General features: G+C 25.0%; 1 long non-coding RNA gene across 1 annotated transcript; it reads right to left on the bottom strand.

Annotated features, from left to right (window-relative positions):
• Positions 1–5735: 5735 nt before the first annotated feature.
• LOC145834919 (uncharacterized) lies at positions 5736–14142 on the bottom strand. Its single transcript, XR_014369800.1, has 3 exons — positions 13804–14142; positions 13026–13166; positions 5736–6492 (listed from the first exon to the last, which is right to left on the bottom strand). It is a non-coding gene; the product is annotated as an uncharacterized LOC145834919 (long non-coding RNA).
• Positions 14143–14467: the final 325 nt, after the last annotated feature.

Genomic DNA, 14467 nt, shown 5'->3' with positions numbered 1-14467 from the left:
ACAACTCAAACTCCTACAATTTAAATTCCGACAACTCAAATTCGGACAATTCAAACTACGACAGTTCAAACTCGAACAATTCAAATTCGGACAATTTAAATTCGGACAATTTAAATTCCGACAACTCAAATTCGGACATTTCAAATTCCGACACCTCAAATTCAGACAATTCAAACTTCGACAATTCAAACTCGGACAATTCAAACTACGACAGTTCAAATTTGGACAACTTAAATTCCGATAATTAGAATTCTGACCATCCAAATTCTAACATTTCAAATTTTTAAACTCAAATTGTGGCAGTTTTTTTTTTCGATAATTTAAATTCGGACAATTAAAATTTAAACAATTTAAATTCCAGCAACTTAAACTCCGACTTTTCAAACCTGAATTTTTTTTTTTGACAATTCAAATGCCGACAACTAAAACTCCGGTAAATAAAACCAACAATATAAAATAAATTTCAAGAATTATTTATTTTTATAGCAAGTAAGCTCGTTTCAGTTTTTGCTATTAAAGCTTTGACAGCATTTATTGTTTAATTTATTATTATTTTATATAATAAATTCTAATTTTTAAATAAATATTAAAGATAATCAAAGTAAAATTATGTTTTATAAAAGTTTAACAATAGTAATTTATTTGGGAGCGGGTCAGAATGACACAGCGACAAAACGACACGGTCGTCAAATAGACACGGTGCGTCACTTTGGCACAGCGACAAAATGACACGGTGGGTCACCTTGGCACGGAGGGTCACTTTGGCACGGCGACAAAATGACACGGTGCCTCACTTTGGCACGGAGGGTCACTTTGGCGCAGCGACAAAATGACACTGTGGTTAATAAGGGAGGGAACGATTTGTTGTGAAACTTCAATCTTCATTGGTATGGACAACGATCTTATTTATCTAGGAAACTTTTCGGTTTCTTGTCTTCTAACCGGTTTTGTAGAATCAGCAACAATCACATTGATTATTTTTAAAAACAAAGACCGCAGGAATTTTTGATCGTGACTTCATAAAATAAAGGGAAACACGTAATGTTTATACCTTCCATTCTCATCGTCGTACTTATAAACAACATACTATTTTTAAGCAGTAGCAAGGTGTTATGTGTCCTAAAAGCTGTGCTTAATAAACGACAACTAGTTGTTTGTATCAAACAACGTTCACAAACATGCAAAAGAAGCAACTTTTTTAACAAAATACGACTGCCAAAATTAAAGGGAATTTATTTTTGATTCATTTCGAATGGAAAAACTTAAACACAGTTTAGTATTAGAACTTGAAACGAGTATTAAAAATTAGAAAATGACTTGCCATTTTACGACTAAAAAGATAAAAACTCATATAAACATATTTTTTAAACTTCAGCAACATTCTTATTTAAAAAATATAATCTTCATTTTAGATCAATCATTCAGTACATCAAAACAATAAACTAGTAGATGTAAATACAGAGGAAAATTTGTTTTAAAAACTAAAACTCAGACGTTATCGAAAGCAACTTTTCTGCTGCTGTAATACTAAATTCTAATGCGGTTCTTATTTTACGTTTTTATGCCTAAAAAAATTAATACTTGCGCTCTTTTGGCGACTTAATAGGTTGCAATTTTGAACTAAAATACTGTATTCTCTGACGAAAATATAATAATATATATTTTTTTTTAACTTTTTCATCAGAAAGAAATTAACTCCTAATTAATAAACAATATTGTTTTAAAATTTTAGAAAAAAGTTTTTAGAAATCCTAGAAAATGTATTTATTTTTACAAAAAAGTCCTTTTTTTATTCGCAAGATTAAAATTAGAAAATTAAATATTATTTTCATAACAGAGTTAAAACTTTGTAATAAAACTCAAGAATGTAAAGTAGAAGAAATGTTTTATAAGCAAATTAAAATCTGCTTTTACTGTATTATTATGAAATTTATTTATTTATTTTGTATTAAATATAAATGCAATTAAATACTATAATATCTATCATACTATAAGTTTAATTTTTTATATTTTAGACTAAAAAGTTTTGTAAAAATATAAAAGACTTAAAGTATTAACTTTAATAGAATGGCTGCAGCTTTAATTAGAAGGCTGCAACAGCAATGTTGTATGTATAACCTCTTCTAGTGAATAATTTTTTTTAAATTTATAAATGCGCATGAATGGTTGCATCAGACTCTTAATTTTCTCTCAACTGTTCATAATACTATTTTTAACTTTTTCATAAATTTAGGCTCCAGGTCCGTTTATTTAAATTATTTGCTTTTAGACAAGTTTATTATATATTTTCAATACAGAGTTTTAAGTAAACATCCTAACTTATTAACTTTTGTTGAATATAAATATATACACATATTTAATATAAATGGCTAGTTACTACAAAAGCAGCTTAACTCTGTATTTTTAAAAACTAGAGTTAAAACACGCATGACTTATTCTTACTACGAAATAATTCTGTATTAAATTAAATCTTAGTTATTTTTATAACAATTCCTGATAATAATTAATTAAACTTTTTTCAAAAAATACTAAATTTTATTCATCACATAAATATTAAAAGTCGTGAAACGTAAAAAATAAAACTAAAGAATATTTTTTTTATACTATGACTTATATTTAAAAACAATGTATCATATATAGTTTCAAATGTATCAAGCTACTATAGTTTGGAAAAAAATATAATAAATCTTTTGTTTAAGTAATTACTATAAAAATTTTACAATAAAAGTTATATTACTGAAGAAGTTTAGTTTTACTTATAAGTTTGTTAATCCATGCTATAGTGACGCACCGTGTCATTTAGTCGCTGTGTCAAAGTGACGTATCGTGTCATTTTGTCGCTGTGCCAAAGTGACGCACCGTGTCATTTTGTCGCCGTGCCAAAGTGACACACCGTGTCGTTTTGTCGCTGTGCCAAAGTGACCCTCTGTGCCAAAATGACGCACCGTGGCTAAGTAACGCACCATGTCATTTTGTCGCTGTGCCAAAGTGACCCTCCGTGCCAAAGTGACGCACCGTGTCATTTTGTCGCTGTGCCAAAGTGACCCTCTGTGCCAAAGTGACGCACCGTGTCATTTTGTCGCTGTGCCATTCTGACGCACCGTGTCATTTAGTCTCCGTGCCAAAGTGACCCTCCGTGCCAAAGTGACGCACCGTGCCAAGGTGACGCACCGTGTCATTTTGTCGCTGTGCCAAAGTGACGCACCGTGCCAGAGTGACGCACCGTGTCATTTTGTCGCTGTGCCAAAGTGACGCACCGTGTCATTTTGTCGCCGTGCCAAAGTAACCCTCCGTGTCGAAGTGACGCACCGTGCCAAAGTGACGCACCGTGTCATTTTGTCGCTGTGTCATTCTGACACCCACCCATTTATTTTTATCTTAACTTTTGATTGCATATCTACATACTTGTCGTTTTTAAGCGATGTGTTTTAAATTTTCAAGTTTTGATTTTAAGTCTTCAAAATGTTATGTTAATCTCATTTGGTTATAGAGTAGGGTTTGGCAACGTAAGTCCCGCGGGCCGGATTCGATTTAATTTATACTATTTATCTAGTAGATTATAAGTGTTGATTAAACCTAAACTCTGTTTATTGAAATAGTTTTACAAAGCAGATAGATTACTTAAACTATAACTAATTGAAGTAGGTTTAAAAGATTATTAGAAAGCTTAAACTACTTGTATAATGAAATCGATTCAATAAGTTTAGACTAAATTTACAATGAACAAATGTGCGATAAACTACAACAAATTGTACTAACAAAATAGTTCGACAAGAAACACTTTGGCTTAACAGCCGAAGCGACGAAAACAAGAAGTATTATGGATTAATATAGTGTCGTACAAAACATTTTGAAAATTTAAACTTTTTATGAAATAAAGCATTACACTAAAATTAAAAATATTTCGTAGTATTTAAAATTAATAATGTTTTTAAACTTTAAATTTACCTATTCTATTATTCAGAGATACTTACAACGACAAAATTTAATATCCCTTAATTTGTGTTAATAAAAACGTAATAAGTTATCAAGTAACTGTGGTTTTTTTAAATATAAACAATAATTGTTCGACTTATACTGATTTAAATATTTTTTTTATAACGAAACAATACTTTTAACTACATAATTAAATTAAATTGATACCATCATAAGCATAACCACTATAAAAAAGTACTAAAAACGTATTCCAAACAGTTTGTAAACATTAAATTTTGTAATAAATAATTATAAAATATAATGTTTAATTTAAGAACAGTTTGACTATAGAACTGTATTTCATTAAAGAATATAAACATTTTCAGTTTAAAATGTTGATAAAATTACTTATTTAAATTTAATTATCTAATTATGTTAGCATTAGAAAATAATAATGATATGGTAAAAAAGTTTTATCAATTTCAGCTATAAGACATCAAAATATTGTATTGTAATACTCGTTTTAATTTTTGCAATCAGAACTCGGGTCTTGTCACCGTGACTCGGTCCTCAACTTCTTATTATTGACTACATTGCATAAGTCTAGTTAGACTATCGAATTATTATTTGTAATCAGTTTATTTCATATTTATATTATATATGTATTTGAAAAGAGGTTTTGTTGAGCAGTTATTTAGTTAAGTAATGTTTTAATGATGTTCAATGTAATTTAAAAACTTAGCTTTTTATAAAACAGTGATAACCAACTTCTGTTTTAATGATATCTAATCTACATAAACTAATTTATAGAACTACGCTTTACAAATAGTATATTTTTTTAAATATTTTTACATAAAAAATTAATATAGTTTTTTCAATCAGTTTATGCTAATGTTGTTAATATTATTATTGATTTTATTTATTTATAGTTTTTGCTTATCAAAAGCTAAAATTTTACAATACTTTTCTTTATATTTTATTTATAAAAGTTAAGTTCAGTTGTGGTACAATTTACTTGTTTAAAATTATTATAAAACTATACAATAGTTTATTTATCTATTCAAATGTAAAGTTTTTTTTTACTGTTCAGGTGAAATTATTAAATTAAATAAAAATTACACTTTTAGCAAAAAATACTGATAAAGTTAAACGTTAAAGTATTTCAGCGTTTTACATTTTTACTTTTTTTTTTATAGAGGTTGTAATCTATCATATAAATAAGCACATGGTTGTTATTAGTATTGTTGATCTCCTTTTACAAATTAATTTAAAGTTATATAAGCTTATTAGTTCCTATGTAACTAACTAAACAAGTCTTTAAGTACATTTTTAAACAAAATAAACAATTAATATTCTTTTAGTTTGCTTTTCTTTCTTTTCGTTTAATTGATTGTTTTATTACTAAAGATTTAGATATTGAAATAATAAAAATTATGTGTAATAGCTCGTAAGAAACTTTACAAGTATGTAGTGTACGACTCGATAACCAAAAAGTTCCTTTGTACCCCAGGTCTTAAGACCAAACTTTTTGAGCGCTTTTTTTATCGTTCAATAAACAATATTAATAATGATAATTTATTTACTTACATATAAAATTATACATTTTTTTAAAGATTACTTAATTTTTATGTCTAAAATTATTCAAAAAATTTTAAATTTTATCTATATAATCGTTTATTTCTGTAACACAGTTTTATATCTAATAATTTGTTTATTTATTTTTTAGAAAAACTAGAATATCTTTTAATAAATAAAAAATTATTATTTAAAAACTTTAAAATCTCAAATCTATAAAGCAACATTTGATAAAATTTTTAATTCTCATTGCATAATTTATTGTAACATATGTGTACATTTTAGTCGCTTTATTTAAATAGTTCAATTGTCGTAGTTTGAATTACCCGAATTTGAGTTGTCGTAGTTTGAATTGTCTAAATTTGAGTTGTCGGAATTTAAATTGTCCGAATTTGAATAGTCGAAGTTTGAAATGTCCAAATTTGAGTTGTCGGAATTTGAATTATCCGAATTTGAGTTTTCGGAATTCAAATTGTCTGAATTTAAGTTGTCCGAATTTGAGTTGTCCAAATTTGAGTAGTCGAAATTTGAATTGTTTGAATTTGAGTTGTCGGAATTTGAATTGTCCGTATTTGAATTGTCGAGTTTGAATTGTCAGAATTTAAATTGTCAGAATTTGAATAGTCGTGCACCCATTAAATCGTTATGTGAACTGTACAAAAATTTTCAACGCTAAAAATAAAACTCTTTGAATTGTAAGATAGTACAGAAATAACTTTCAAAATGCATTTGATGGCTTATTTTGGATGAAAACTATCTTTTAACAAATTTAAAATTTTCGTAAGTTATAGATTTATATATAATCTATACTTAAATTTTCTACAAAAATACTTCTAAAATAACGTAATTTTGATGTAGTTTTTTAAAAAATAAGAACTAAATTTTATCAAGTCGTTTTTTTTTGGGCTTCCTTTTATCCAGGGATCGGCAGGCAGTTGGTGCTCGCGGGCCAAATTTCAAGTTTCCAAAATCTTCGCGGGCCACAGTTTTATTTTCAGTGACCTTTAAATAATCTTTTGGTTTTAGTTATAGTCATACTAAAGAAAGTTTTACTTTTATTCAGTTTTTTATTTTAAGTGACTTTAAGCTAAACATAAAACGCCTATTTAAATTATACATATTCATATGAATACTTAAGTCTTAACAAACTACGTACTGCCTTAAAGACTAGATAAGTATAACTTATTTTTTTATTATTACTTTTTTATTATTACTTACAATCTAGTTCTCTATGAAAACTGAGCTTAAAAAATATTTTGGGGCGGCACTTTTACACACTTTTTATATATTGAACCGCTTTTTCATATTTTTAAAAGTATTAACTATTGAAAATAAGTTTTGAGTTTTAAATAGCTTTCACTCTTTAAAAAATCAGTAATTAGTTAACTAAATAAAATTTTTATCTATTTGTATGGTCAATACACTAAAAACTAGCTTTTAACATAATTGATACTCAAAAACTTAAATGAAATAACTTATTATTAATAAATTAGTCTTTTACATAGTCGCCACTTAAAAAGAAAAAATGACTGAGTTATATTAAACCATTCTAAGTTTATTACAAGTTGAAAAAGCTAAAAAATTGCTGTTAATCAAACTTAAATACCTAACTAAAATATCATAATTAAAAAAAAGCTCATAATATATAAGTAGGCTAAAAAAAAAAAAAACTACACTACAGTCATAAAAACTATCATGAGAATTCGAAGATTTATTCAAATATAAAAGTTTTACACACACCTGAGTTTTATAAATGTCTTAAACTGGTTTAACCTAGTCTAAGTGTTTCAAGTTTTTAAACTAGCCTGTTTGTTTGGCAACCCTGTTTAGAATAAAGTTTACATTGTAAACTTTACAAAATAAAGAGATAAAAATATTATCAACTACTAATTACATATATTAAAAAATACCACGGATGTTTTTGTGTCAAAACTTTATTCCGACTAACGGCGTTTCACTGCTCTCAAACAAATTTAAGAACAGATCTACGGAGTCTCAAAAAAGCTCTAAGAATAGCTACTCTTAGAGCTTTTTTGAGACTCCGTAGATCTGTTCCTAAACTTATTTGAGTGCAGTGAAACGCCGTTAGTCGGAATAAAGTTTTGACACAAAAACATCTGTGGCAGGGGCGTGTCTAGACTTTTTTCAAAGGGGGTTCACAATTTTTTTTTGTTCTTAATTTGCCGCTTAAGCACGCATTTTTAAGTATGCACTGCCACTTCAGTAAGCAATATTTAACCGAAAAACTCTGTGTTTAAAATGCTTGTTTTCTGCTCAGAAATAAAATAAAACCTATAAGTAGTAATAAAAGAACATTATAATTTTTTATTTTTTATAATGTATTTAATTTAGATAGAAAAACTACAAGATCAAGAAAAATTATGAACTTACAAATTGTATATCAAATTACAAAATTATTATTTAAAACAAAAATATTACACACATAACTAACTTACTCTACAAAAAATTAACCTTTTTATCAGGAAACAATATTATAAAACAATTAAAACTATAATAAATTTTTATAAAAAAAAATCATTTAAATGTTAGTATAGATGGAGTTCTTACAAATTTTAAACTCTTTACATTTATATATCTACTTCTAATAAAAATGTTTCTTTCCAAGTAATTTAATTTATAAAAATTGAAATTTCACTAAAACAGTTGTTTAGAATTATACAATCAAATTTAAATATATTTTAATTTTATTTAAATGTTTGCCTGATGGTGCAGTGCAGGGATTCTAATGATGGTTTTGAAATCTCTTTGAGTTGAAAATTTCAAAAAATCAAGAATCAACTTTGTGGCCAACAGATATACAAAATAAAGCAACTTTAATAAAAATAATAAAATACCATTGTATGATTAAAGAATAAACTCTGTGTTTAAAATGCTTTTTTCTGCTTAGAAATAAAAAAACATATAAAAGTAATAGAAAAATATTATTTTTTTTTATTTATTATACTGTATTAAATTTAGATAAATAAAAATTAAAAGAACCAGAAAAAAATTATGAGCTTAAAAAATTTTGATTTAAATGTTAGTATAGATGGAGTTTTTATAATTTTTTCTTTTAAATTTTAAACTTCTTACATTTATATATCTTTTTATAAAAACAATAATTTTTTCAAGTAATTTAATCTATAAAAATTAAAATTTCACTAAAAAAATGTTTAAACTTATACAATAAAATTAAAATATCTTTAAGTTATTATTAAATGTTTGCCTTATGGTGCATGAATTATAATGTTGGTTTTAAAATCTCTGAGTTGAAAATTTCAAAAAATCAAGAACTAACTTTGTGGCCAACACATTTACAAAATTAAAACAACTTAAATAAAAATTTAAATTCCATTTATAAAAAATATTTAGACTTATACAATTGTACAAGTCTTATACAACTTTGTGGCGAACAGATAAACAAAAACAAAACAACTTAAATAAGTAAATCAAAATACCATTAAATGTTAAAAGAATAAATTGAATGTCTAAATATGATTATGAAAACTCTTTGAATTTAACTTTTCAAGGTTTGAACCCAGTTGGTTGACACATAAACAAAAAATATAAGTGTTTAAGTACAAACACAACATTTTAAATAACAACAAAACACAAAACCTTCACACAACATTATTATATACAATAAACTAAGTAAGATAAAACTTTAGTGATTATATTTGACATTTTTTAAGTAAAGTTGTACTTACTAGTTCAAAAACAATACTTAATAAAAGTTTATTTAAACAAACTAACAACTTACAATAGGAACTAAGAGCATCTTAGTGAAAAGTTTCCTAGAAAAAAATGCTACTTTAAAACTATTACCTATTATGACGTCACAATTAAAATGTTATTTAAAATCTATTTCAGCTGGGCAAAAACGAGCATTTTTTGTTAAGGAAACTTTTTAATCTTTCAGTGTTATAAATTAAACATTCATTATCCAAAGTTTATCAAATAACCAAAACAAAGTCAATAAACAACGTTTTTAGTGATATTCTCAGAATCTTTTTTTCTTTTTTCCTTTTTTTTTTTTTCAGGGGGTTCACAGAAAACAGGAAAACAGTCAAAACACGCCCCTGATCTGTGGTATATATTCCGATAAGCTTAGCTTATCAGGATCTCCAGGATTTAAAGCCTTTTAACGTTACATCTTATATTAAAAAAAATATATATTATATGTCAGCTTGAATAGACAATTAAGTTTCTTAAATATTTTTAACTAAAACCTTAAATTCATTAAGCCATTAATTAAGTAAAAAAACTATTTTTTTATTGAGCGTTATAGCAATACTTTATCTGCAATAAAGTATTGCGTTTAAAAATAGTAAATGTGAAATATAAAACGAGCTATAAGAATTAAAAATCGTTAGCTAGGAGTTATTGCGAGCACAGTTGCCAGAATTTTATAGCTATTTTTGCCCTTATATAATTTTCAATGAAAACTTGACATACAAAATATTTTAACCGTTTGGTATCTCACAAGAGCTAAGTTTGACTTACTTTGAATATCAATGAATGCTTAGCTTACTATTAAAATGTTATAGTATAGTGCTTTTCTCACAAATTTAAAGTTTATGAAAGTAAACTTTTTCATGACTAAATACTTAAACTAAAGCCTTTGCATCAGAGCAGAGCAACTTCCTATACTGTTTTTTAGGTGATTGAAAAGCTACTTTCAAAAATTATAATTTTTTGTTTATAAAACTAATAATTATTTCTAAATGGAGAATTTTGTGAGTTCGCACATTCGGTTAAATGTGCAAGTTATGAGTTTGCACTGCTGCTTAAGTTTGCATTTTAAGAAATTGTGTTAATAGTATTTTTTCTATTTTTTGCTAAGTAAATTAAACTTGAAAACTTTTTTTAAATGTAGTTATTTTTAATTCATTAACTTCTATTTAATATACTTGAACGAAATATATTAAAAAATATTATGATACAATGCAAAAACTACATTAACATTAAATGGTCTAATCAACAAAAACCATTCGCTAGTTTGCAGTTTTAGCTATATTTTAAAACTAAATTTATATAAGTAATCAATACTTATGCTTTTAAAAACAAAAAATTCCCTAAATACTTTTGTTTCTTTATTAAAAACTTACTTTATTTGTAATAAATATTGCATTCAATGTTTACATTTTTATCAATACCTAAACTATATTACATTACCTTTAACATTTATAAGCTCTCAGTAAAAAAAAATAAGGCTTTTTCATAATTAACATTTTTATAACATGTGAAAGTCATGTAAAAGTTTTAAATGGTTAACTTTTAAAAAATTGTAAATTAACCCTATAGACAGTAAAATATATCTAACAACAACAGTATACATAGAAGAATTTTTATTTAAATTTAAGCTGGTCTTATAATATTTTTTGTTCATCATAACAATAAAAAATATAAGGATTAAAGCTATTGAAAAAGAAAATAGATACTTTTATTGGTACTTATTAAAACTGAATCATAGAAAATAGAATTTCCGATTAACGGTTATTTTTTATTGATTATTTTTTAGATTTGAAAAAAAAAATTCAAATGGTATAAGTTAATCTACAAAAAAGGCTTTAAAAAGAATAATAAAAACTAAAGCTTTTTTACAAATAAAAATCAAAGAAAAAGTAAATGTCAATGTATAAATTGAAAAAGTTAAGAAACAGTTTATTATTTGTAACTTAGCAAAACTAAAAGTGTGAATACACCCTAAAAACAGTAAAATCTATTTATTAATGAAAGATACATAGAAGCTTTATTTTTAATTTGAAGCTGGTCTTATAATCCTTTATGTTCATTATAAAAATGAGAAAACATATGGATTAAAGCTATTTTAAAAATTACTTACATTGGTATTTATTAAAATTATTTAAAAAATATATATGCTATTTACATTCTTGTTCTAATAGTTTTATGTCATTAGCTAAGTGAAAATGAAAAAAATTTGATTAAGAATAGTATCTACACTGGTATTCATAATAGTTAAATTTTAATCAAAATGTAGAGCTTAAAATTATAGTTTCAAAAACTTTAATTAAAAACTTTCAGTGTGTAATAAAAAAACTAACTTTTATCCATAACTTTAAAAATAAATAAAATCGATGGGAAGATATGGCTTAAAATACTTTTTACACTCATATAAAATTGAATATCAAAAACTACAACATTAATTGAAAGATTACACACTTAACCTCCAATGTACAAGGTAAAAAAAATAATTAGTTTAAAGCATTCATATATTACCAATGATGTAACAAAAAACAGAGATTTATAAAAAAAACAAATTTAATATTAAATGTTTTAAAACATTACATGAGCTTACTTATATACAATATTTAACAATAAGCTATGTTCCTTTAATCTAATTAATTTAAAATTTACTACACAACATTTTTGATCATATAGTATATATGAATTCCGTTTTAGAAGTTTTTTTTCTTCTGAGATTAAAAAAATTAAACTACATGTTTCAAATAACTTACTACAATACAACTTTCAAATAAGTTTTAAATAACTAAGCTTTAAAATGCATTTTATATTGCAAGCTTGAGTAATTTTGTTTGTTCTACATAAATATGAAAATCAATTAAAACAAAACATTTTGAAATCAATTTTTAAACATAAACTTATTTAAGTGTAGTTTAATAAAAATAAGTATAAAAAAACACTAAATAATAACCTTTTTGTTGATATTTAAGTTGACTTAAAAAGTAAAGAAACTTTTAATGCAATCAAAAACTAAATTGCTTTAAACAATTACTTTTTTTTAGAGTCACCTACTTCTTTAAAAAAGCATAAAGTAGCATCAAAGTTAAAAGAAAATTCACACAAGAAGGAACTTTCTTTTGAAAATTTTACCTTTTCAACATAAAATTATATAAAAATGTTCGTTAAAATGTTATATGTTTGATTTGTTATTAACATGTAGAAAACAAAAACAGCAAAAATATATCTTTATGTTCAATTTAAAGTAGATTAACACACTCTTATAGTTTAATACAACAAAAAAATAGAATTAAACAGGAGATTTTAAGCACATTTTAAGTTAAAAAACAATACTTTATCTAATTGTTAAGACTTTTAAACAAATCAGTGATTGATAAAACTATAATTCTAATAAAATGATAAAACAATAGAGGAACATGTTCTTTGTTTAAAAATAAATTAAGTTTAATTTTTGAGAAAAAAACTGTGAGTGGTAAAACTACAAATATGTACTAAACTAATAAATAAAAAACATCTCTAAAAAGTTTTCATTTCCTAAAAACTCAGATGAAATAAAACACTAGGAACAAACTATTTCAATATATCAAGCATACCTAGCTCTGAAGTTTGTGATTTTACACTTAAATCTTAATAAAGATTGCAAAACCTCTAGGAAACACAACAACTTGTTCATAATAATATATACTGTTATCTTAAATTACAAGACATGTATAAAGGTAATTTAAAAATATTTACAGAGTTTAAAATTTCAGCTTAACCATTTAAAAATGCTTTTAGCATTAAAACATATTCTAAAAAAACAAGTTTCAAACCTCTTGAATTATATTATTGGGTAGTTGAAGCATCTAATGTGGGTCTGCTGTTTTTTGAATTGAACTTTTTAATTTCGGACAAAGAAGCTAATTTGAGGTTTCTATCCAACCACTTTCATTGGTAGTATTTTTCATATCAACCTACAGAATATAAAAAGTAGTTATGCTCCCTTTAATATATATATACTGGTTATGAAAAGTGCATGAACAAGAGCATTCAAGTAGACCAACCAAAGTCAAAAATAAAAGTCAAGCTATATACAATTTATTCATATAATTTTTGAACTTGTGATTAAAGAGATTTTGATAATAATGTTTAAATGTTCAAGATGATCAACAGAACTAGAATTGACTATTTTCTAAAATTATTTCATAAGAAAAGCGTTACAATTTATATGTATAATTTTTGTAGCTTGTTTTACTTAATTTGCTTTAAACAACTTTTACTGCTTTTTAATTTTGGGTAAATTTACAATTTATAATAATAAGTGTTTTTTTGTAAAAAAAACTGTTACTTGGTTAAACCCATTCATACTACAAAAGACTCTAAAAATAATTTTCAAAATGATTACAAATAAATAATAACTATATATAATATTATTACAAATTTATAAATTAAAAACTGAAAAATTAAATATGAAATTAAAACCTTTCTACTAATTAACTAGAAGAAATTAATTAAATTCTAAAAAAAATAACTCTTTACAAGCAGAACCAATATTACATAATGTTAATAAATTTGGTATATAAAAAATAGTTACAACTTTTAGATGCTTACCAAAATAGCTGATTTCGCCAGCCTTAACAGTAGCCTTGTCAACAAAAAGGAAATTATAAGTCATCTCCAATTTTCTTTTTGAGTAATCCTTGCACATGGGCCAAAGGTCATATTTTATTACAGCTGTGCACTCGGTACGCCTTAAACGAGCAGCTTGTACTTTATCATCAAACATTTAAGCAAGCAGCTGCTTATGCCCAGTATTGCCTCAAGCATCTTTGCTCGAGTTTTAACATGTATTACAGCTATTGTGAATGATGAGGGAGCCTGAAGTAGATTTGTTTTTAAGCCTCCACTACAAATAATTGATTGTAACTTAATAGTAATTATAATTTCAGAAATCTACTTAAATTCTCTTTATTAAAATTAAAAAAAGTCATACTACAAAAACTTTTGTGAAAAAGTCTTAGAGGCCAAAAAAAAATCAGTAAGTTTAAAAAATGATCTTTGCTCTTTTTCCAAGTATACTTATAATTTAGTTAATTTAAATTTATCTTACTTTTTTGAATTTAGTTTTTATATTCTAAGTTTAATTAATTTTGTGTTTACAAATTAAGCAACAATTACAACACTGTTACATAATTAATTTGCAAAAATATTTTTAGAGTACTTCAAAGTTTCTGTAGGGTGAGGTTTGATTCACATTTAATAAACTTTTAATAAA

Source organism: Thalia democratica, chromosome 4, assembly GCF_965202585.1.
Source record: "Thalia democratica chromosome 4, ktThaDemo2.hap1.1, whole genome shotgun sequence".
Lineage (NCBI taxonomy): Eukaryota > Metazoa > Chordata > Thaliacea > Salpida > Salpidae > Thalia > Thalia democratica.
Note: the sequence above shows the minus strand (reverse complement) of the source record. Positions and strands in the feature narration are given on the sequence as shown.